The sequence below is a fragment of the Eptesicus fuscus genome, chromosome 20, assembly GCF_027574615.1.
Source record: "Eptesicus fuscus isolate TK198812 chromosome 20, DD_ASM_mEF_20220401, whole genome shotgun sequence".
Lineage (NCBI taxonomy): Eukaryota > Metazoa > Chordata > Mammalia > Chiroptera > Vespertilionidae > Eptesicus > Eptesicus fuscus.
Genome location: NC_072492.1, coordinates 31,055,010 through 31,076,359, shown reverse-complemented (window position 1 = coordinate 31,076,359; position 21,350 = coordinate 31,055,010). Strand labels below are relative to the sequence as shown.

The following is a 21,350-nucleotide window of genomic DNA, read 5'->3' as shown; positions in this document are numbered from 1 at the left end:
AGCCTTGCCAGGAGTCATTATAAACAGAGTCATGGGACCTGGGGCATCGGGGATGAAAGGGTCCAATCAAATTGCCTCATTAATAGAGGAGAAAATGAATCTCAGAGGGTGGAAGTGATTTGCCCAAAAAGCACAAGGCTACCTGGTAGGGCATGTCCCCAGTCCCCCCTTCAGACCCGTCCGCACATCGATGAAAGGGTCTGTGGGCTAGTTCCCTATCTCTGCTGATAGGACTTAGGATCTGGGGCACAAGGCCAGCCTGGCAGCCCTCAGGGACCATCCCATGGCACGTATGACGCACATCCCCCAGATCACAGATGACCCCCTGCCAGAGTGAAAGGGAAGGAGGAGGAGAAGCTCCTGAAGCAATCACACCTGTGTCTACATTCAGTCTCATTGAGTTCAACATCATTTATTAGCTGTCTAGTTGTAAGCAGGCCCTTTGCTAGAACTGGGGGTACAGCATGAAGTTTAGAGCCTTAAGGTTTAATACTCATGTATGTATAGAGTGGCAAAGGGGCAGAGAACCAACCCTCCCTCGCAACTCAGCCTGGGGGAAGGTCCAGGAAGGCTTCCTGGAGTAGGTGATATCACGAGAAATAACTAATGTTCTGTTGAATGCTTCCTCAGTGAGCTCCCAGTCAGGAGCCTCTGAGGAATGCCATTAAAATAAAATGCATTTTAATATATTAGCAATTCTGATCAAAGCACTTTGTGTTTCAATCTTGGCCTCTACACTCACTCACTAGCTGTGTGACTACAGGCAAGTCACAAGTCCTTCTGAGTCTCCCATGCATGCTCAGGGGCTGGGGTGAGCGTCCAGGAGGATGTGATCTGGAAGTGCATTTTGCACATTTTAAAGTGCTCTGACATTGTGGCTCATTATAACCCTTAGGGTTCCATTTAAATCCTCTGACCTTGGAGTGCAGCCGAAACCAAAGTCATACCTCCTCTCTAGAGGGTGCAGCAAAGGAGCAAAGAAGTAGAGCCTGCGAATCTGTGTCCTCTGACTCTCCCCGAGCCTCTCCGGGCTCAGTTTCCTGACCTGAGAAATGAGAGTGTTAGCCTCTTCCTCTAAGTTTCCTTCCTGCCTGTGATTGTAGGACAGCAGCCAAAAGGCAGAGGCTGGGGCCCTCGAATGGCCAGCGCTGTCTTTGCCTGGCTCTAGGCAGGGGCCTGCACCACCTCGACCTGGCTACCACCTCAGGCTAAACCCCTCGCTCTGTCACTCTGGGCCACCGCCCATAAAACTGGGGCCCTGCTCCATACAAGAACCCAGATGCTGGAAATGAGCTCCATCCCAAAAAAGAGGGAGCTGAGGGAAAAAGAGATCTGCCATCTTCCTCAAAATAAAAACAGAAGCAGATGGCTGGGAGGGTTTCCATGGTTAATTAAACATGCTTTAAGTCTCTAAGTTAATTATAAAATGATTCCTGTAGGGGGAAGCTCTGCTTTGCATGGAGTGGGTTCAGGTAAATATCACAGGGAGCCTGCAGGGCCCTCCCCCTTTGCATTGCTCACCCACAGTCCAGGCCTCAGAGGCAGCAAAGGCCACCCCCTTGGAGCTGAGGGAGGGGAGCTGAGGGAGTGGACAGGAGCCACTCACCTCCTCAGGCATCTGCAAGGAGAGAGGTAGCACGCAGCGGATCTGAGACTCTGTAATTTCCCTTCTGAGAATTTTTCTTACGGAAATTATCAGAAACCCAGATAAAGAGTTCCTGGACAAGAATATTCACTGCAGCATCATTTATAATCATGAAAAATAGGAAGCTGCCTAGATGCCTGCACATAGGGAACTGGCTAAGTAAATTCTGGTACAACCAGACAATGAAATATTAGATAGTCATTAAAATGGTGTTTCTGAAAACTAACTGATGACCTGGGGAAATGCTCCAGTTGTTTAAAGTGAAAAAAGCAAGAAGCAAAAGCCTATGTAAAACACAACTAATTTTATAAACAGTGTGCAGAGAGAAAAATTGGGGATACATTCAAATGCTAATGATTCTTTCTGAGAGGTCAGATTCTGGGAGATTTTCTTTCTATGTACCTTTCTGTATTTTCTTAATCCTTTGCAATGAATATGTACTACTCATTAATCAGGAAAATAATAAAAAAATATAAATGCCAGAACCCCACATAATGGATTTCTGAGTAGGCCTGAACAATTGGAGTACACCTTCTTTGAAGTAAATTAACTTGACTAAAATATGAGCTTCTGGGATTGATAAAGGTAGGCCGTAGCTTACTTTCTAGAGCTCTGGAGTTAAGGTACTTTCAAAGGGAAGCACTGAACATGTCATGTCCATTCCCACTGGTGCCGTGGGACATGGCAGCGTGCTCTGTCAGCTATGACACCCATACAGGACTCTGGGAGAGAGTAGGTGGGCATGGGTGCCTGGGACCACCTAATCTGAGAACTTGATGAGACCTTCATGAGAGATGTGAGGACACAGCGAAGTCTTCCGAAGTCGGAGAAACCCTATAGCCTGGAGAAACATAGGATGACAAGATCAATGGTGAGATCCCAGTCTAGCCAGGACCACAGGACTAGACTCGCCTTGGTCTCTGAAACTCCTTGGAGTCTCCAGAATCATGCAAGGACAGTGGCAGCCAGGCTGACCTGTAGAAAGTTAGAAGGCATTCTTGACCTCCCATGCTCACTGGCTTGACTGGAGTAGGGGATGGAATAGAAAAAACATTCACAAATGTTTATATGATTGAAACACTACTTGACATGATAACAGTCTTCATCTCTTACCAATGTAGCAAGCTCCATCACCAAAACAGCCCACATCCCAGAATTAAAAAGCAGTGGGGCCATAGCCGGTTTGTCTCAGTGGAAAGAGCATCGGCCTGTGGACTGAAGGATCCCAGGTTAGATTCCTGTCAAGGGCACATGCCTGGGTTGTGGGCTAGGTCCCTGGTAGGGGGCGTGCAAGAGGCAGCCGATCAATGACTGTCATCATTGATGTTTCTATCTCTCTCTCCCTCTCCCTTCCTCTCTGAAAGCAATAAAAATATATTTTAAAAAATAATAATAATAAATAAAAAGCAGTGGGCATAACCATGAGAGGAGAAGGAAGGAATTCAGTGTTTTGTCCTTAGGAAGTGCTATCTGGTGATGGTACCCCTCCCCCAGAACCCTTGGTTGCTTCTATATACAGGCCATAGAACTGTCAACGTGTGAAAGTTTGCCCCATCAGCACCAGGCCTCTCTCTGTTTTAGTGCCAGACATGCTGCCCAGACATCAAACTAAGAACAATAACAAGATTACATAATCTTGTTATCATTGCAAAGAGAGGGAGAAACTCCAACCCTGCCTAACCCACCCCAATCACAAAAGGAGATAAAAAGAAAAGTGTGGGATAAAGAAATGGAGATGTTAGTGAGAGTCATTAGTTGTAATGTAAGACACTCTCCAAGAGAACAGAAGAGAGAAGGGGTCCAGGCAGCCTTGAGGAGGCAGCCTTGAGTATCAGCCGTTCCCTGGAACCTCTGAAGCAGAGTATACACCAGAACTCCCCATAATTCCACTTAAGAATCTCCCCCTTTTCAAGCTTCTGCTACAGGAAGGAACAGCAATTATTCAGAGTGCTCTCAAATCTCTCTTACCGCATGACATAGACCTGGCCCTATCACCAAAACTTTTCAAAGCCATTCATTTTCTTGTAGAAGACCATCTTAATTTCATAATAGAATTTTAAAAATATTTATGACTCATGTTATGAAGGGTTGCTTTATAGCCAGCTCTCTTGGAAGGGGCCTGCTATTAAAGTGAAGGATGCCCCTGTGTCCAACTTCATGGTGACAAATTGTCCTTTCAACAAGCAGTTCATGACTTGAACCCAGAAATACGTCCCAGCCTCGATAGTCTTTGGCGTTCAGGCCATCACCACCATCATACACTGGTCTTTGGCGCTCCTAAATTGATTTTTCTCCACCGAATGTGGACTTTTGCACAACCACTGGCAAACATGTTGAGATGCCACAAGACAACAGTCCCATTCGTGAGACATTGCCATTCCATTTGGCCTGTACCATGCAACACAGTGCAATTGTTTGAATACGTTGTTGTGTTTATTGATGTAAAAAAAAAAAATGAGGAGAAACCAAGATGGCGGCATAGGTTAAACACCTAACCTGCAGCCGGGCACAACAATTTCAAAAATACAACTAGAGGTCAGAACGGACATCGTCCAGAACCACAGGAAAGTTGGTGGACTGAAATGCCCACAGCTGGGGGGAAGGAGAAGGCCACGGGGACAGTCGGGGAAGCCGTAAAAGCCTGAGGTATGGAGAAACGGGCGGAGACACGAGCACACGCGCCTGCGGGGAGGATGGAACCGGAGAGGAGGGGGCGGCTGATGACCTGGCCGGAGTTCACTGGCAGGAAGGAGATAAAGGCTCCGGAGTGCGCTGAGCGCCGGCTCCGATTGCACTGAACCCCATTCCGGGCGAAACCCTGGGAAACTCACTCACTTTCGCAACTCCGCCGCCCCCGCAGGCAGCCCGGCCCGGGATGCTGGGGACGCCGCCGCGGCGGCCGGAGCCCGGCGGCCTCCCAGCACCCGTCCCCGCCGCCCAGCCCCCGCGCGCCTGGTCCCGCGGGCAGCGCGCCCCACACACCGGACGGAGGCCCGGGAGCCCTCTCCGTGCACCTCCCGGCGGCGCTAGACTTCAGTAGAGTTGACTGAATTCAAGGGATTAAAAAGTATAAATTGGGGGGACGCCGCGGAGGCGACGTCCGGAACACGGTGATGGCGGTGCCTGGAGCTCGGCGGCCGCCCAGCGCCCGTCCCAGCCGCGCAGCCCTCGCGCGCCTGGTTCCGCGGGACGCGCGCACCGCGCACCGGACGGAGGCCCGGGCGCCCTTTCCGTGCACCTCCCGGCGGCGCTAGACTTCAGTAGAGTTGACTGAATTCAAGGGATTAAAAAGTATAAATTGGGGGGGACGCCGCGGCGGCGACGTCCGGAGCACGGTGATGGCGGTGCCTGGAGCTCGGCGGCCGCGCAGCGCCCGTCCCAGCCGCGCAGCCCTCGCGCGCCTGGTTCCGCGGGACGCGCGCACCGCGCACCGGACGGAGGCCCGGGCGCCCTTTCCGTGCACCTCCCGGCGGCGCTAGACTTCAGTAGAGTTGACTGAAATGAAGGGATTAAGAAGTACAAATTGAGAAGTTTGAAAAAGATGGCGGCGGAGGTTAAAGGCTGTTCTGTTGCCTCGCACCCAGCGAAATCGGAGGGGATGAGGTGTGGAGGTGCGTGGGTCTGGCTGGTGGCGGGGGAAAGGGGCTTTTGTTCCAAACCTAAGGGAGATTAGCTCTCCATCACCCTGAAACCCATCTTCTGGCGAACCCCGGGAGACCCAGATGCCTGCGGGGAGAGGCGGGACTCTTGCAGAGGTGCGCCCAGCAATCAGTGTTTGCTGCGCTGGAGTGCGGAACGAGGGGACTTAGATACATGGAAGGCAGAAGGACCAGACTCACAGCCATCGAGGCTTGCCGCACCATGGCCTGTTGGCGCCCTGAGACCCCGCCCCGCCCTAGGACCCGCCCCGCATGTTTTGAAGACCTGCCCCGCAAGTCTTGCAGGCACACCTGCGCCCCAAGCAACGGCTTATGCATGTGGGTGGCCTGCCCTCTGGCAGCGGACCAGATGATCTGCTGTTCTAGTCGGACTGCTCCAGGGCCACTCAGACAGGAGGAAGAAACTACAGTTTTTGCTGTAATCCTTGCTGAGTGCCTAAGGCAGTAGCTGATCTACACCCCATTGGAGACCCAGAAACGAGGGCATCTAGTGGTCTGTGGGAGATGACACCAGATTTCAACCACGTGCATAAGGGACACATTCAACGGGAATATTCAGTGAGCGCCAAAGCTTTGCTGCACCAAGACCCGGCCCATAAACGTGTCTCCTGCACAGCAACTCTTCCTTTATAGACAAAGAGAGCCCCCCCAATGACAACAACAACAATCAAGACTTAACTATACAAAGGAGGACCAAGATGGAGGCATAGGGCGGAAGCCTGATTGTTGCCTACCACAACAACTTTGAGACTACGACAAGAGAGCAGAGCAGACAACATCCAAGACCACCATAGGGCTGGCTGAGTAGATGCTCTACAACTAGAATAAAAGAGGGGTATGTGGGATGATGCTGATGCCGGCGACCCAAAGACCACACTTTAAGAACTACAGCTCAGGCGACACAAAAGAACTATGGCTCAGGCGATACAACAGCGGCCTGGAACGTGCTCGGCGCAGTTCCCCCGGCGGTCTCCGGCTGAGGGGACGGCTCCACTGGCAGCCAAGCACGGACAGACGAGCCCCTATGAGACATGGGGTGGGAGACTCCGAGCTTGCTGACCTCTGAGTCCGTCAAGAATCTCAACGCCCCGGAAGCGGCCAGGTGCGCATGCTCGGCGACCGGCCACCGATGCAGACCCAAGGGCCGACGCAGCGACGCCAGTCTGGCCCACCGCCATGCACCGGGTGCACCGGAGCTTCGCCGAGCCGCCGCCCGACGAGTTCTGCAGCAGCCATACTGGAGCTCTGGAAGGATGGCCAGGGGAATTGCTGAGGGGGGATTGACCGGCAGGAATTGGGATCGGGAAGACGGGGCCCCGCTGAGACCCGGGTGCGGGCGGGGTTGCGCGCCTCTGGACTCGGGTGTGGTCACACGCCTCTGGGTATAAGTGAGGCCTCACGTCCCTGGGTCTAGGTGAGGACACATGCCCCTGGGTCCAGGTGAGGCCGGACTCCGGGTCCGGGTGAGGCCAAGTGCCCCTGGACCCGGATGACGCTGGATCCCGTGCCCGGGCGAGGCCAAGCGCCCCTGGGTCTGGGAGAGCCCACACACCCCTGGGTCCAGGCGAGACCATGTGTCCCTGGATCCGGGTGAGGCTGCGTGCACATAGGCCCGGGTGAGCCCAAGTGGCCCTGGGTCTGGGAGAGGCCAAGCGTCCCTGGGTCCGGGTGAGACCATGTGTCCCTGGATCCGGGTGATGCCTTGTGCACCTAGGCCCGGGTGAGCCCAAGTGGCCCTGGGTCTGGGAGAGGCCAAGCGTCCCTGGGTCCGGGTGAGACCATGTGTCCCTGGATCCGGATGAGGCCTCGTGCACCTAGGCCCGGGTGAGCCCAAGTGGCCCTGGGTCTGGGAGAGGCCAAGCGTCCCTGGGTCCGGGTGAGACCATGTGTCCCAGGATCTGGGCGAGGCCTCGTGCACCTAGGCCCGGGTGAGCCCAAGTGGCCCTGGGTCGGGGAGAGGCCAAGCGTCCCTGGGTCCGGGTGAGACCATGTGTCCCTGGATCTGGGTGAGGCCTCGTGCACCTAGGCCCAGGTGAGCCCAAGTGGCCCTGGGTCTGGGAGAGGCCAAGCATCCCTGGGTCCGGGTGAGACCATGTGTCCCAGGATCCGGGTGAGCCCTCGTGCACCTAGGCCCGGGTGAGCCCAAGTGGCCCTGGGTCTGGGAGAGGCCAAGCATCCCTGGGTCCGGGTGAGACCATGTGTCCCTGGATCCGGGTGAGGCATCGTGCACCTAGGCCCGGGTAAGCCCAAGTGGCCCTGGGTCGGGGAGAGGCCAAGCGTCCCTGGGTCCGGGTGAGACCATGTGTCCCTGGATCCGGGTGAGGCCTCGTTCACCTAGGCCCGGGTGAGCCCAAGTGGCCCTGGGTCTGGGAGAGGCCAAGCATCCCTGGGTCCGGGTGAGACCATGTGTCCCAGGATCCGGGTGAGGCCTCGTGCACCTAGGCCCGGGTGAGCCCAAGTGGCCCTGGGTCTGGGAGAGGCCAAGCGTCCCTGGGTCCGGGTGAGACCATGCGTCCCTGGATCTGGGTGAGGCCTCGTGCACCTAGGCCCGGGTGAGCCCAAGTGGCCCTGGGTCTGGGAGTGGCCAAACGTTCCTGGGTCTGGGTGAGACCATGTGTCCCTGGATCCGGGTGAGGCCTCGTGCACCTAGGCCCGGGTGAGCCCAAGTGGCCCTGGGTCTGGGAGAGGCCAAGCGTCCCTGGGTCCGGGTGAGACCATGTGTCCCTGGATCCGGGTGAGGCCTCGCGCACCTAGGCCCGGGTGAGCCCAAGTGGCCCTGGGTCTGGGAGTGGCCAAGCGTCCCTGGGTCCGGGTGAGACCATGTGTCCCAGGATCTGGGCGAGGCCTCGTGCACCTAGGCCCGGGTGAGCCCAAGTGGCCCTGGGTCGGGGAGAGGCCAAGCGTCCCTGGGTCCGGGTGAGACCATGTGTCCCTGGATCTGGGTGAGGCCTCGTGCACCTAGGCCCAGGTGAGCCCAAGTGGCCCTGGGTCTGGGAGAGGCCAAGCATCCCTGGGTCCGGGTGAGACCATGTGTCCCAGGATCCGGGTGAGCCCTCGTGCACCTAGGCCCGGGTGAGCCCAAGTGGCCCTGGGTCTGGGAGAGGCCAAGCATCCCTGGGTCCGGGTGAGACCATGTGTCCCTGGATCCGGGTGAGGCATCGTGCACCTAGGCCCGGGTAAGCCCAAGTGGCCCTGGGTCGGGGAGAGGCCAAGCGTCCCTGGGTCCGGGTGAGACCATGTGTCCCTGGATCCGGGTGAGGCCTCGTTCACCTAGGCCCGGGTGAGCCCAAGTGGCCCTGGGTCTGGGAGAGGCCAAGCATCCCTGGGTCCGGGTGAGACCATGTGTCCCAGGATCCGGGTGAGGCCTCGTGCACCTAGGCCCGGGTGAGCCCAAGTGGCCCTGGGTCTGGGAGAGGCCAAGCGTCCCTGGGTCCGGGTGAGACCATGCGTCCCTGGATCTGGGTGAGGCCTCGTGCACCTAGGCCCGGGTGAGCCCAAGTGGCCCTGGGTCTGGGAGTGGCCAAACGTTCCTGGGTCTGGGTGAGACCATGTGTCCCTGGATCCGGGTGAGGCCTCGTGCACCTAGGCCCGGGTGAGCCCAAGTGGCCCTGGGTCTGGGAGAGGCCAAGCGTCCCTGGGTCCGGGTGAGACCATGTGTCCCTGGATCCGGGTGAGGCCTCGCGCACCTAGGCCCGGGTGAGCCCAAGTGGCCCTGGGTCTGGGAGAGGCCAAGCGTCCCTGGGTCCGGGTGAGACCATGCGTCCCTGGATCTGGGTGAGGCCTCGTGCACCTAGGCCCGGGTGAGCCCAAGTGGCCCTGGGTCTGGGAGTGGCCAAACGTTCCTGGGTCTGGGTGAGACCATGTGTCCCTGGATCCGGGTGAGGCCTCGTGCACCTAGGCCCGGGTGAGCCCAAGTGGCCCTGGGTCTGGGAGAGGCCAAGCGTCCCTGGGTCCGGGTGAGACCATGTGTCCCTGGATCCGGGTGAGGCCTCGTGCCCCTAGGCCCGGGTGAGCCCAAGTGGCCCTGGGTCTGGGAGTGGCCAAACGTTCCTGGGTCTGGGTGAGACCATGTGTCCCTGGATCCGGGTGAGGCCTCGTGCACCTAGGCCCGGGTGAGCCCAAGTGGCCCTGGGTCTGGGAGAGGCCAAGCGTCCCTGGGTCCGGGTGAGACCATGTGTCCCTGGATCCGGGTGAGGCCTCGTGCACCTAGGCCCGGGTGAGCCCAAGTGGCCCTGGGTCTGGGAGAGGCCAAGCGTCCCTGGGTCCGGGTGAGACCATGCGTCCCTGGATCTGGGTGAGGCCTCGTGCACCTAGGCCCGGGTGAGCCCAAGTGGCCCTGGGTCTGGGAGTGGCCAAACGTTCCTGGGTCTGGGTGAGACCATGTGTCCCTGGATCCGGGTGAGGCCTCGTGCACCTAGGCCCGGGTGAGCCCAAGTGGCCCTGGGTCTGGGAGAGGCCAAGCGTCCCTGGGTCCGGGTGAGACCATGTGTCCCTGGATCCGGGTGAGGCCTCGTGCCCCTAGGCCCGGGTGAGCCCAAGTGGCCCTGGGTCTGGGAGTGGCCAAACGTTCCTGGGTCTGGGTGAGACCATGTGTCCCTGGATCCGGGTGAGGCCTCGTGCACCTAGGCCCGGGTGAGCCCAAGTGGCCCTGGGTCTGGGAGAGGCCAAGCGTCCCTGGGTCCGGGTGAGACCATGTGTCCCTGGATCCGGGTGAGGCCTCGTGCACCTAGGCCCGGGTGAGCCCAAGTGGCCCTGGGTCTGGGAGAGGCCAAGCGTCCCTGGGTCCGGGAGAGACCATGTGTCCCTGGATCCAGGTGAGGCCTTGTGCAACTAAGCCCGGGTGAGGCCACGTGCCCCTGGGTCTGGGAGAGGCCAAGCGTCCTTGGGTACGGGTGAAGCCAGATCCTGGGTCCGGGTGAGGCCGTGCGCCCCTGGATCCATCCGGGTGAGGCTGGGTCCCAGGCCCGGGTGAGACCACGCGCCCCTTGGGTATGGGTGAGGCCACGTGCCCCTTAGTCCAGGTGACGCCGTGCCCCTGGGATCGGCCGAGACCAAACCAGAGGGAGTCAGACCTCCATTACCACCATTTGTCCACCATCCAGAGCTGAGGGGTCAGTGCTGACATGTACACATAAGGAACTACTGGACATCGAAATTGGGTCTCAAAAGAACTGTTGGTCCAGGGGGAAGCTCGCTACAGATTGATTCATTTGCCTGTCAGCATAAATATTATTGCTCGTCTCACATTCAGTTCTTATTAGTATATATCTAGTGACATTTGATCTCGTTCATCTAGAGGAAATGAGGAACAACATAGACTGAGGAACAAGAACAGAACCAGAAGCAAGGAGGCATCGATCGGACTATCGGGCCTCAGAGGGAGGATAGGGGAGGGTAGGGGGAGGGTGGGGGGAAGGGGAGAGTTCAACCAAAGGACCTGTATGCATGCATATAAGCCTATCCAACGGTTAAGTTCAACAGGGGAGTGGGGCATGCGTGGGGAGAGGGGTGGGATGGGAATGGGGGGATGAGGACAAATATGTGACACCTTAATCAATAAAGAAATTTAAAAAAAAAAAAAATAAAATAAAATAAAATAAAATACCCATAGACCAAAAAAAAAAAAAAAAAAAAATGAGCAAAAACAGGAAGACAGAAGTGCAGCTATTTGTAATAAATGAACATTTTTTACAAACTTAACACAATGGAAACTAACATGAAAATCGTTAGGATGCTAAAGGCAGCAAATCTTTGGCTTCAATCAAGTGTTCATTGGTCTTGAGCCACTTGACCAGATTCACTCATGAGGGAAGGAAAACAAAGTCTCAGAAATAGGTTTTCACTGATTGTGTCTCAGAGGCAAAATATAATCCGGGAGTCGATTATTCCCTTCAGCTCCCTGCGTCTAGAATCCACCTTAAAACGTACAATGGTCATTAACTAGTGCTGGAGATATATTAAAACACTTAATTTTCATGAGAATCCAATGAGGTAGTTACTATAATCAAACCCATTTTAAAAAACGTGAGGTCCAGAGAGGTCTTTCAGCCATACACCAAGAAGGGGCAGATTTATATCCATGCCACCAGGGTCATTGTCCATGCTCTTAACCACTAGGCAACACTGCCTCTTGCATGGCGTAAGATCATCATCCCACTTTGATTCATCTGATTGTCAGAGATAGTTTCAGCAACTTATGACTTGTAAAGAGATAAGGTCAGGGTCTACTGGGACAGGGAAATCCTGAGGGAACCTCCTCCTTTGCCGCTCTTGTCTTTCATGAGTGTGCTGTGGTCAGCTTTCAGACTCAGGTTAAAGCAGGGCTGAGGAGGCATTTAGACAAGACCAAGACAGAAGTAGTTTTTGCCACGATCAAGGCCATTAGCACATGAACAACCCTGTTTGTACTCTATGTTAAGAATCCAAGTTCAGTTCCACGTAGTGTAAGACTCACAGAAAAACTCCTTTGCAAGACAGAAACCCATGCATTTAAATTAAAAATTTTGAAAGCCTTTGGGAAGGGGCCGCTGAAAGCAGATATCTGCGTGGGCCGAATGATTTCCCTGTCACTGGGAACATCACCTGTAGCCTGGAGTGTGGCTGTCCATGAGGCTGGTCCACTTTTAGGTGCAAGGAAACTGAGGTCTGCCTGGGAGGAAGAAAAGGAGGGAGGATGCGCCTGTGGGCAGGTCTGATCGCAAACCTCCCGAAGCAGATTCAGTGTTAGGGTTTCAAAGTGAAGAGGGGAGCACCTCTTCAGGGTGCATCCTCAAAGCCTTTGAATTTGGGAACCAGATTTTTCTGGGAGTAAGTAAGCATCCTTGTGAGCCCAGTCTGTATAACCTGTATTCCCTTTTATGGGTCCCAGACCCCTTTGAGAAGCTGCAGACACTCCAGGGAAAAGCAATGTACGTGCACACATACCCGCGTGATTTGACATACACAGTACATTCGAGAACCCCTTCCAGACAAATCCATGTCCCCTCCCCAGATTAAAGAGTGCCTGCAGAGTGCAGGGGCGTTTGGGATGTAAGCCAGAAGGCTAAAAGAGCAGAGCAACTTGGGTCACGTGACTTGTCCTCTGGTTCAATGCCAGGTCCAGAAGGTGACAAAAGGTCTCTTCACCAGTGCCCATCAGAGCCCCTCGCAAGCTGTTCTCATTCACACTCTCAGCATCTCTGCGAGAGGCATGGGGCGGCGACCTTATTCCTCCCATGGCCATTCAGGAAAGGGGAAAGCTGGATGTCTTGCCCATCTGTCCATCCTGGGGCCTGCCCTATTTGCCTGTCCCCACACCCTGCCCCTCAAGCTGTGCAAACACCCCTCTTCCATCTGCCTCTCTTTCTAGTGTGGGAGATGGTACAGGGCGGGGGGGGAGGGGTTGTCTACAGAAGGGGCTGTTGAAGGGGACAGTGCAGTACATGGCCCAGGGAGGAACCTAGAGGCCTTGAGTCACAAGAGAAGAAGACTTGGAGTGCATGGCTTTTTGGGGTTCCTTCAGCAGCTGGAACCAGTAAACTCCTTGGGGGGAAGAGATTGTTGTTCAGGCAGATAAAGCAGGCATGCCCGTCTTTCCCTTGGGTGCTGAGATTCATCTAAGAAGTTGATGTCATGGGGCCCCCTGGGGCTGCCCACCCACTCCGCAGCTTTGGCAGGGAAAAACGTGTCAGCTGGGTTTAGCAACTTTCCCAACGCCATCCCAAGATGGCTCGGAACGGAAATAAAGCCTGCCTTCTCACTCCAGAGGATGGGTTCTCCTACTCCCTGTGACTCAGCCACACACACGCAAGCTTAGAATACGCCGGGTGAACAGATGGAGGAGAGACGAGAGGAGAACCCAAGCCAGGCTGTGGGGCAAACCATGACCCTTGGGCCAAATCCAGTCTCTGGCCTCTATTTGTAAATAAAGTTTTATTGAAACAGAGCCACACCCATTCATTGGCATATTGTCTATGGCTGTTTTCTGATACAACAGAGTTGCACAGGGAGGACAGAGACACATGCCTGGCATACTCTAAAATGCTCCCTATCTGGCTCTTTACAGAAAAAGTTTTCCAACCCTACAGCATGGGGAAGGAAGGAACTGGACTTCACTGAAGGGACCTGTGAGGACACAGAGGGTAGGCCCCTGGGCCCCTGACTAACTCCCGGGAGCAGAGCTTTCCTACTGGCCTGGGGCTGTTATATGAGAATGAAATAAACATCAACATTCTTTCTTTTATACGTGTGTGTGTGTGTGTGTGTGTGTGTGTGTGTGTGTGTTTCAGAGAGGAAGGGAGAGAGATAGAAACATCAATGATAAAGACTATACTTTCAGGGATCATTTCTATAGTTCGTTTCTAGAGAAGTTTCTGTGAACGTGTAGAGCACCCGAAACCACGAGGAGGAGGCACAGCATTCTCTCCTGAGCGTGAAGCTGGCTCTTGGTGTTGCTTCTGCAACTGCCATTAGCCATTGATGATCGCTCTTCCCTTCCTAATGGAAGAGTAAGATGGAGAGAATGCAGTCTGAGTGGCTTAAACCTACTCAATGGGGGAAAAAAAAAGAAACATCAATGATAAGAGAGAATCATTGATCGGCTGCCTCCTGCATGCCCCCTACTGGGGATAGAACTGGCAACCTGGGCATATGCCCTAACAGGAAATTGAACTGCGACCTCCTGGTTCATACATAGGCTGATGCTCAACCACTGAGCCATGCCAGTCGGGTAACATCAGCATTCTTTAAGCCACTGTATGTTGAGACTTCTTTATTATAGTAGCTCAGCTTTAGTTACATTTTAAATCCTGGCTTCAGCACTTCCCGGCTGTTAGGTAACCCCTCTGAGCCTCAGTTTTTCCATCTGTAAAATGTAAATAACAATATAGACCTTATAGGTTATTGGAAGGATCAAATAAAATATAAAACCCTGTCTCAGAGTAGGGGCTCAAGAGATCTTAGCTCTCTTCCTCGCTCCCCCCTTTGGGTGCCCACAGTTTGAGGGAGAACATCATTTCTGCCCCCTAAGAACTCCATCTGCCCAGGGAAAGCAGGTCACGATCTGACATGCCAGAAGAAGTTGCTAAAACGTCTAGATGCTTGTTTTTCTTAAAGCAAAACACTTCCATTTCCCCACTCCCACCCCCTGCTGCCCATGAACACAGTTTTCTTTAATTTGGAGGCTGGCCCAGCTGTTCACTTGCAGAGTGTCCTCCTCAACGCCAATGAGCCGGTCTTAGAGCTACTTTAAAATAACCATCTCTCCAGGTGGGGAACCCTCTGGCTGGGCTGGAGATTGTGGAGACTGGCTTAAGTGGCCACCCACGGCTCGGAGGGGCTGAACAGGAGCACTTCACACCAAGGCCAGCAATTACAGGGTTTCTACTTGGCTTCATTTAGTGCCAGCTGCCGAGTGGGGCTGCCTCTCCCCCCTGCCGGCAAAGAGTAGTTCGGAAGCATGTCTGGATCATCTGCTGAATGCTGGATACTGTGCTAAGGAGCTGGGGAGGAAGGAGGAGAGTGGACACAATAAGTAATAGACCAAGAAATGCCACCACCAGCAGCAGCACTCTGTAGGACTCAGCAATAAGCCTGGAAATAACCAGCTCTGAAGGTTCAGGGCTGCCAGGGGCCCTGCATTAAAGCCCTTTCCACGGCTGGCCTCGTCACCTGGGGAGGTTTTACATATACAGATCCCCAGCTCTGCCCAGGGCCCACTTCAGCAGAGTCCCCAGGGTGGGGACCCAGGACTCTGTATTTTCAGCATATTCCCTGAGTGACTCTGGGGGTACCTGCCTGGCACTAGTCTGCGGAAGGACTGTGGTGCCCACAAGTCTGGGTTCAAATTCTAGGTCCAAGGCACGAAAAAAACTAAGCATGAAAGAAAGAAGTGATAAGTCGAACAATATCAAAATAAAAACGTCTGCTCTTCGAGAGATACCATTATGAAAATGAAGAGACAAGCCACAGACGTATAGAAAATACCTGCAAAGCATACATCTGATAAAGGACAGGTATCCAGAATGTAAGAGTCCTCAGAACTCAATAACAAAGCAATAAAAAGCAGCTGACCCAACAGACAATGAATTTTTTAAATGGACAAAAAAATGCACCAAAGAAGAGATACAGGTGGCAATCTGACAGACCATGTGGACCATGCCGCACGATTGACCCCTCAAGGACAGGAGGCTGAAGTGGTTGAGCATTGCCCCTTCCCTTCCCTACCCTTCCAGGCTGCCCCGCGCAGGGGCTGAGCCTGCTTCCCAGGCTTCAAGGCCTGGTGGCAGCCGCCGGAGACGGAGGTAACTGTTCAGCACAGCTGCGGCTGAGTCTGAAGTGGGCCAAAGGGACGAGAGGGGAGGCACAAGGACATGCGCTCCGGTGGCCAGGAGAGCAACGTCTGATCAATGAAGAAGGGGTTGGGAAGGCTTTAGGGGCAGATCCAATCAGTTTCCCCCACTGTCTAGCACATCCCTCCACCAGTAGTTACAATACAGCAAATAAGATGACAGTGCAAGGTAACCGGAGGGGGAGCTCTGCCTGGGGGCAAGGGCACTCAGATTGCTCTTACAGAGCTACTGCCCAGGCCAGTGGTCGGCGGTTTGCCGCTCAGTTGACTAATGAGTTTGCCGACCACTGGACTAGACTAAATGTTACTGTGTAGTTGGAAGCTGTGAGGATTAGGCAGTTGTGGCATATTGTGTGCAAAGAGGTAAAGGGTAGTATATGACAGTGATCGGCAAACTCATTAGTCAACAAAGTGGCAAACTGTGGCTCGTGAGCCGCATGTGGCTCGCGCGCCGCAGTTTGCCGACCGCTGGCCCAGGCCAAGGTCAGCGGAACCCAGATCACGTTCAGACCCTCTCCTCAAACCACCACACTCCTACCTGCCTCTCCTCCCACCAGCCCTCCAGCAGCTGCCTGACTAGTTAGTGTCTTCTCATCTTCAGCTGCCTGCCCCCAGGAGGTGAGGGTTTCCCCATGAGCTCTGAGGCCCCCTGTGCATTCTGCCATTAGCACAAGCATCCCATGTTTGGTCTCTGCCATGCTTCCCAAGGGCAGGGGGTGCCATCTAGATCTCCAGGACATACCACAGGGCCTAGCACAGGGTTGGAGCAGTGACTGAGCTGACCAGATGTTCTGAGAGTCAGGGGTGGCAAAGAGGAGACCACCCAGCTCAGACAGAGGATGAACCAAGAGGTGCCACTCACGGTGGACGGGGCTGGAGGACGCATATGAGTCAGCCAGAGAGGGAGGGGGGGAAGGAGGACAGGCCCCTAATGGCTGTCCTGATTCAGATCAAAGTCAAGTGCCTCTGGGAGGTGGAAGAGGCCCTGAGACCTGTCACACCACGAGGCTGGCTCCAGATACAGGCCCTGTCTGCTCAGATGAGAATCCCCTCACAGCACGCCAACAGATGCCTCATCGAGGAGACAAATTGCAGAGAGATTACAACCCCTTGTTGTGATTTCTCCCACGGCACTAAAAACAGCACATCAGTCCCACACTCTCTATATCCAGATGGATCCCACAGCCTCTCCACCCCAAGGGGGCCTGAGGGTGGAGCAGACTAGCCTGGGAAACAGGCCTCGGGGGAGGGCAAGCCTCAAAGCTGGAGAATGAGTGGGACCCCCAGGCTGGGTTGCAGCCCTGCAGGAAAGCCACACAGTGTGCTCCCTGTGCCACCCCCACGACACCCCAATCCGAGGATGAGCCAGGAGACAGGGGCCCCCTGCCCCTTTACCTTGCTGGGGAAGGTCAAGCAGGGTAGATTAGGGCACATGGGCACCAGCTGGAAGCCAGCACCTTTTCCCCAGGAGGCCCACCCAGGAAAAGATGTCTGAGCCTCGAGGAAGTAGGTAGAGAGGCCAAGAGCATGGCTTGAGAAGCCTAACTGGATTCGCCCCAGGAAGGCACTTTGTCAGCACCATGACGCTTTGTTATTACAGACACAAAGGCTGGCATCCGGGTCCTGAATGCTGATTCTGTGGCCTAGATGGGTGGACCCCAACTCGACTGCACCCAGCCTCTTTCTTGACCCACTGGCTCTCCCATTGCTGAGACCAACGTGCAAGGACACCGAGAAGCCCTTGCCTCTCCCTAGCCTGTCCCCTCCTCCTCACCCCCTCCCTGGGCCGCGGGCAGGCTGCCCAGCATCTGTCAGGCAGAGTGGCTGCCACACGCTCAGACACCTTAGGCCCAGGGTTGACAGTAGGGGAGAGGATGGCATGGAAGATCACGTGGGAGGGTGACAGTGATGGGCAGGGAAGCACTCCCCTCCCAGCCACACTGAGACACCTCTCCTCCCAGAGCAGCTGGCCTACGGGCAGAGCAGGGCAGGGTCCCCGGGAACCCCTAGGAGGCCCTTATTCACAAGCCCCAGCTTAGCCTTCCTGCCATGCTGCCCGCCCCCACCCCTGCCCTGTCTCTCTTACTTCAGTGTTTATTAGAAGTCACTTTCTTTCCAGCCTGACTGGCTGTACCTATTGTGTGCCAGCCAGGGTCCTAGGCACCTTGGAGGCTGCCAACCTAGACGGCATGCCTGCCCTCAGACTAAGGCTGTTTTCCCCAAACCAACAGGATGCATTGGAAACTACCCCAGGAGCTGGGGTGGGGGAGGTTCTGGGAGGCAAAGTCTGGAGATGGGCAGATGTGGTGACATTTGAGCGAGTCCTCATCACAGCTCAGTCATTCCCACCACAGGGCCTTTCCTCCACCATTCCCTGTGCCTAGAATGCCCTCTATCTTCCAGCTGGGTTCCTGCCTCTCCCTTTGCTAAGCCTACCACGCAGAACACTGTGGGAGACACAGAAGTGGATCTAATATCAGAATGCAATAAAAATACTGTAATAGCTTCTGCTTAATAGCACTAATTCTGCGCCAGGAATAATGCTAAACTTTTCACATGCATAATCTCTTCTAATTCTTACAACACTCGCACGAGACAGGCATTATTGTCCCTATTCTTAGAAATGAAGAAACTGAGTCTCAGATAGGGTAATTCGCTCCAAGTCACCCAGCTACTAAATGGCGCTCTGATGCTCTCTAAAGCCTTCATTGACAGCTGCCCTCTATGCTGTCTCCCAAATGGGTAAGCCCCAAAATCTGCCCTTCCAGAGAGCCCCTGAGGGTGCCCTCAACAGCACGTCTTCAGCTCAGCTCATAGAGCAGGCCACCTAAATCTTAATGAGGGGTGGGAGGAAGGAGGAGGGAAAATCACCTGTCAGAAGGAAAGAGCATTAGGACAAAGATGACAGACAGCAGGCGCCTTCTTTCCAGCTTCGAGCGGAAGCTTGGGTCATGGATAGAGGGCTGGCTAGAGTTAAACAATCAGATCCAATGCCACTTTGCCACCTTGGATGAGTCCCGCACTCTGGCTGTGTGAACTTGGACAACTTGTTTACAGCCCTGGGCTCCAGTCCCCTGGTATATAAAACGATGCAGATGGATTGGGCCAGTGGTTCTCAATCCAGATTGCTCATTGGAACCACCTGGGGAACTTGAATAACTACCCAATGCTTAGGCCCCGCCCCCAGAAAGTCTGATGAAATTGGTCTGGGGTGGAGCCTAGACATGGGTGTTGTTGAAAAACTTCTCCAGTGATTTTAGCATGTGCAGCCATGGCTGAAAACCACTGGAATCCGAGGCCCTTCCCAGCTCTGTGCTTCTCCAGGAGTCTTCCCCCAGCTGGCTTGCTTTTGTAAATATAGTTTTTCCTTTTGTAAATATAGTTTTATTAGAACCCAGCCACGGACATTATTTACACATGTCTGGGACTACTTTCAGGCTACGCTGGCAGAGTTGAGCAGTAGTTGAGACGACAGGGCTCTCAAGCCTAAAATATTACTATCTGGCTCTTTCCAGTTGCAACAGGAATGCCAGTCTCCTTTCCCAGCAGGGATCGGAGGGAGCAGGAAGGCCCAGGATCTGCTGGCCTGGAGAGCCAGGTCTTCCTTACCGCTGTTTCCTCGGTGTCTGGTACAGTGTCTGGTACACAGGAGACTCACAAAGTATCTGTTCAATGAACAGATGGGTGGGTGGGTGGATAAATGATGGGAGGGTGGGTGGGTAGAAGGATGAATGGATGGGTGGGTGAACAGGTGGGTGGGTGGGTAGATAGATGGTAGGTGGATAGGTGAATGAATGAACTCAGACCAACCTTACCTGGAACATCACATCTGCAGAACCATCCTAGTCATTCCTCTGCCACAGAGCAACCGGAAGCACCGCACAGAAGGCTGAGTTGAAGCAAGACTGCCTCACTCCCTGGTGAGGCCCAGGACCTAGAAAGGTACTTCAACCTCCAGGCCCTCCTCCCTCCAGCCCCCAGCATCCCTCACTTCCAGCAGCACTTTCTGCAAAAGCATGAATAGGTGAGCAGTTCTCCCAGCCAGGCATTTCCCTCAGCCCCCTGATACCTTTGAAACTGCACGGCAGGCTGCCCTTTTCTCCCTTGCCTGGGCACTCCCTTCCCACATACGAGCCTGTCACACCACTCTCTTCCTTCCTTCCTCCCCTCGAGCACTTCCAGTGCCTCTAGAGTGGCCACCGTCCCACAATTTATGGCACGTCACAGGAGGTGCTCCCACCTCCGTAATACATTCCAGCCTGAGACGCCTCCAGTGGTGGCTTCAGGGTCTGTAAGATGATTTAGAGGCCTCCCTCTCTCTCACTGTAAATCCAGAAGCCTGTGCATCACCTTTCCCGGAAAAAGGACAGGTGTACCACAGCCTGATAACACATTGCCCCATCTACCTACCCCAGCCCCCTCATCAGTACACACAAAGGTTGAAATTGCTGCATTATCAAATAAAGAACTGCTGAGTCATTGAATCCACCCGCTGCTGGACCATTAAAAGCGAGTCTCTCCAAGTCATAGCGCAGAAGCATTGCTGAGTCGGCACAAAGTACCCTCTTGAGCCGTGCCTCTACTCATGCAGGTCCTAGATCTTCCCGGAAGCCAACTCCCACTTTCATATCCAATCCACAATGTGCTGTGTGAACGGGGTTTTGTCTGACTCTCCTACCAACTCTATGAATAGTTACATTATATTGCACCCAAAAGGAAACTGAGGTACTCAGGGGTCTCATAGCCTGGGCTCACACCCCAGTCCTTTTGACCAAAAGGCCCATCAATACACACACCCTCCTGGACTGAGCCAATTGTTTCTCTCTCCCAGACCTCCCCTTTACCTTCCTTTATAGCACAGATCATATTGTATTGGGATCTCTCTGGGCACCTAATCCCCTAGACTAGGAGTTCCACATACAGAGAAGAACTGTGTCTAATCTTCATCATGTCCCCTGCACTCCACACCGTGCCAGTCCCACCTCAGGTGCCAAATGGGGGCTTTGAATGCGTCTATCCATAGAAGGTTCTCACTCCTTGTCAGGCAGTGTGACCACCACAGGGGCAGACCTCATACAGGCAGATGCGTTCTGAGGTTCCATTTTCCATTTTCCTTTGGGCGTCTAACTCACTCTAAAGTTGGGAATGGCCCACATTCCCCGTCCTCCCAATGATTCCGCTGGTATCACGTGCTGCCCGCCTTATCCTGCCCCCAGCATGGTCTAGAGCAGAGAATTTTTGTTCTGGGTCCGGAACCCATCAGAGAACCACATGGAAACGCAGGCCCCTCTTCCCAGGGAGACTGTGAAGCCCAGGCACGTGACGTTTTTTGACACATGTAAAATTTTGCACATATCAATGAATTTGATATCTCCTGAAGTCCATCTACAAAACCCCAAAAGGCAGTTAGACCCCGTATTAGAGGATGGTCTGAGAAGTTTGGGAAGCTACTAGTGTAAATAGCAGAGAGCAGGGAACAGAGGTTTCTGGGTAGGAATAGAGTCATAGTGAACCCCAGAGAGGAGGCCACACCAGCCCTCCCAGGCTTCCTCAGAAATTCACCCTGGCTCCCTTGGCACACCTTCCCTGGCCGAGAAAGCCTCCGGTCTCCCTGCCAATCGCGCTCTGCCAAGGAGGTTTATCTAACGTGAGTTGTTTTGCATTTGCTTCATTAGAAAGCCTCTTAAAATTCATCTTCAGGTCTGTGTGTTCAGTACAA

At 54.3% G+C, this 21,350-nt stretch overlaps 1 non-coding gene across 1 annotated transcript; it reads left to right on the top strand.

Annotated features, from left to right (window-relative positions):
• The first annotated feature begins 13,605 nt into the window (after nucleotides 1-13,605).
• On the top strand, nucleotides 13,606-13,820 carry LOC114234443 (small nucleolar RNA U3). The gene has a single exon (XR_003620644.2). It is a non-coding gene; the product is annotated as a small nucleolar RNA U3 (small nucleolar RNA).
• The last annotated feature ends 7,530 nt before the right edge of the window (nucleotides 13,821-21,350 follow it).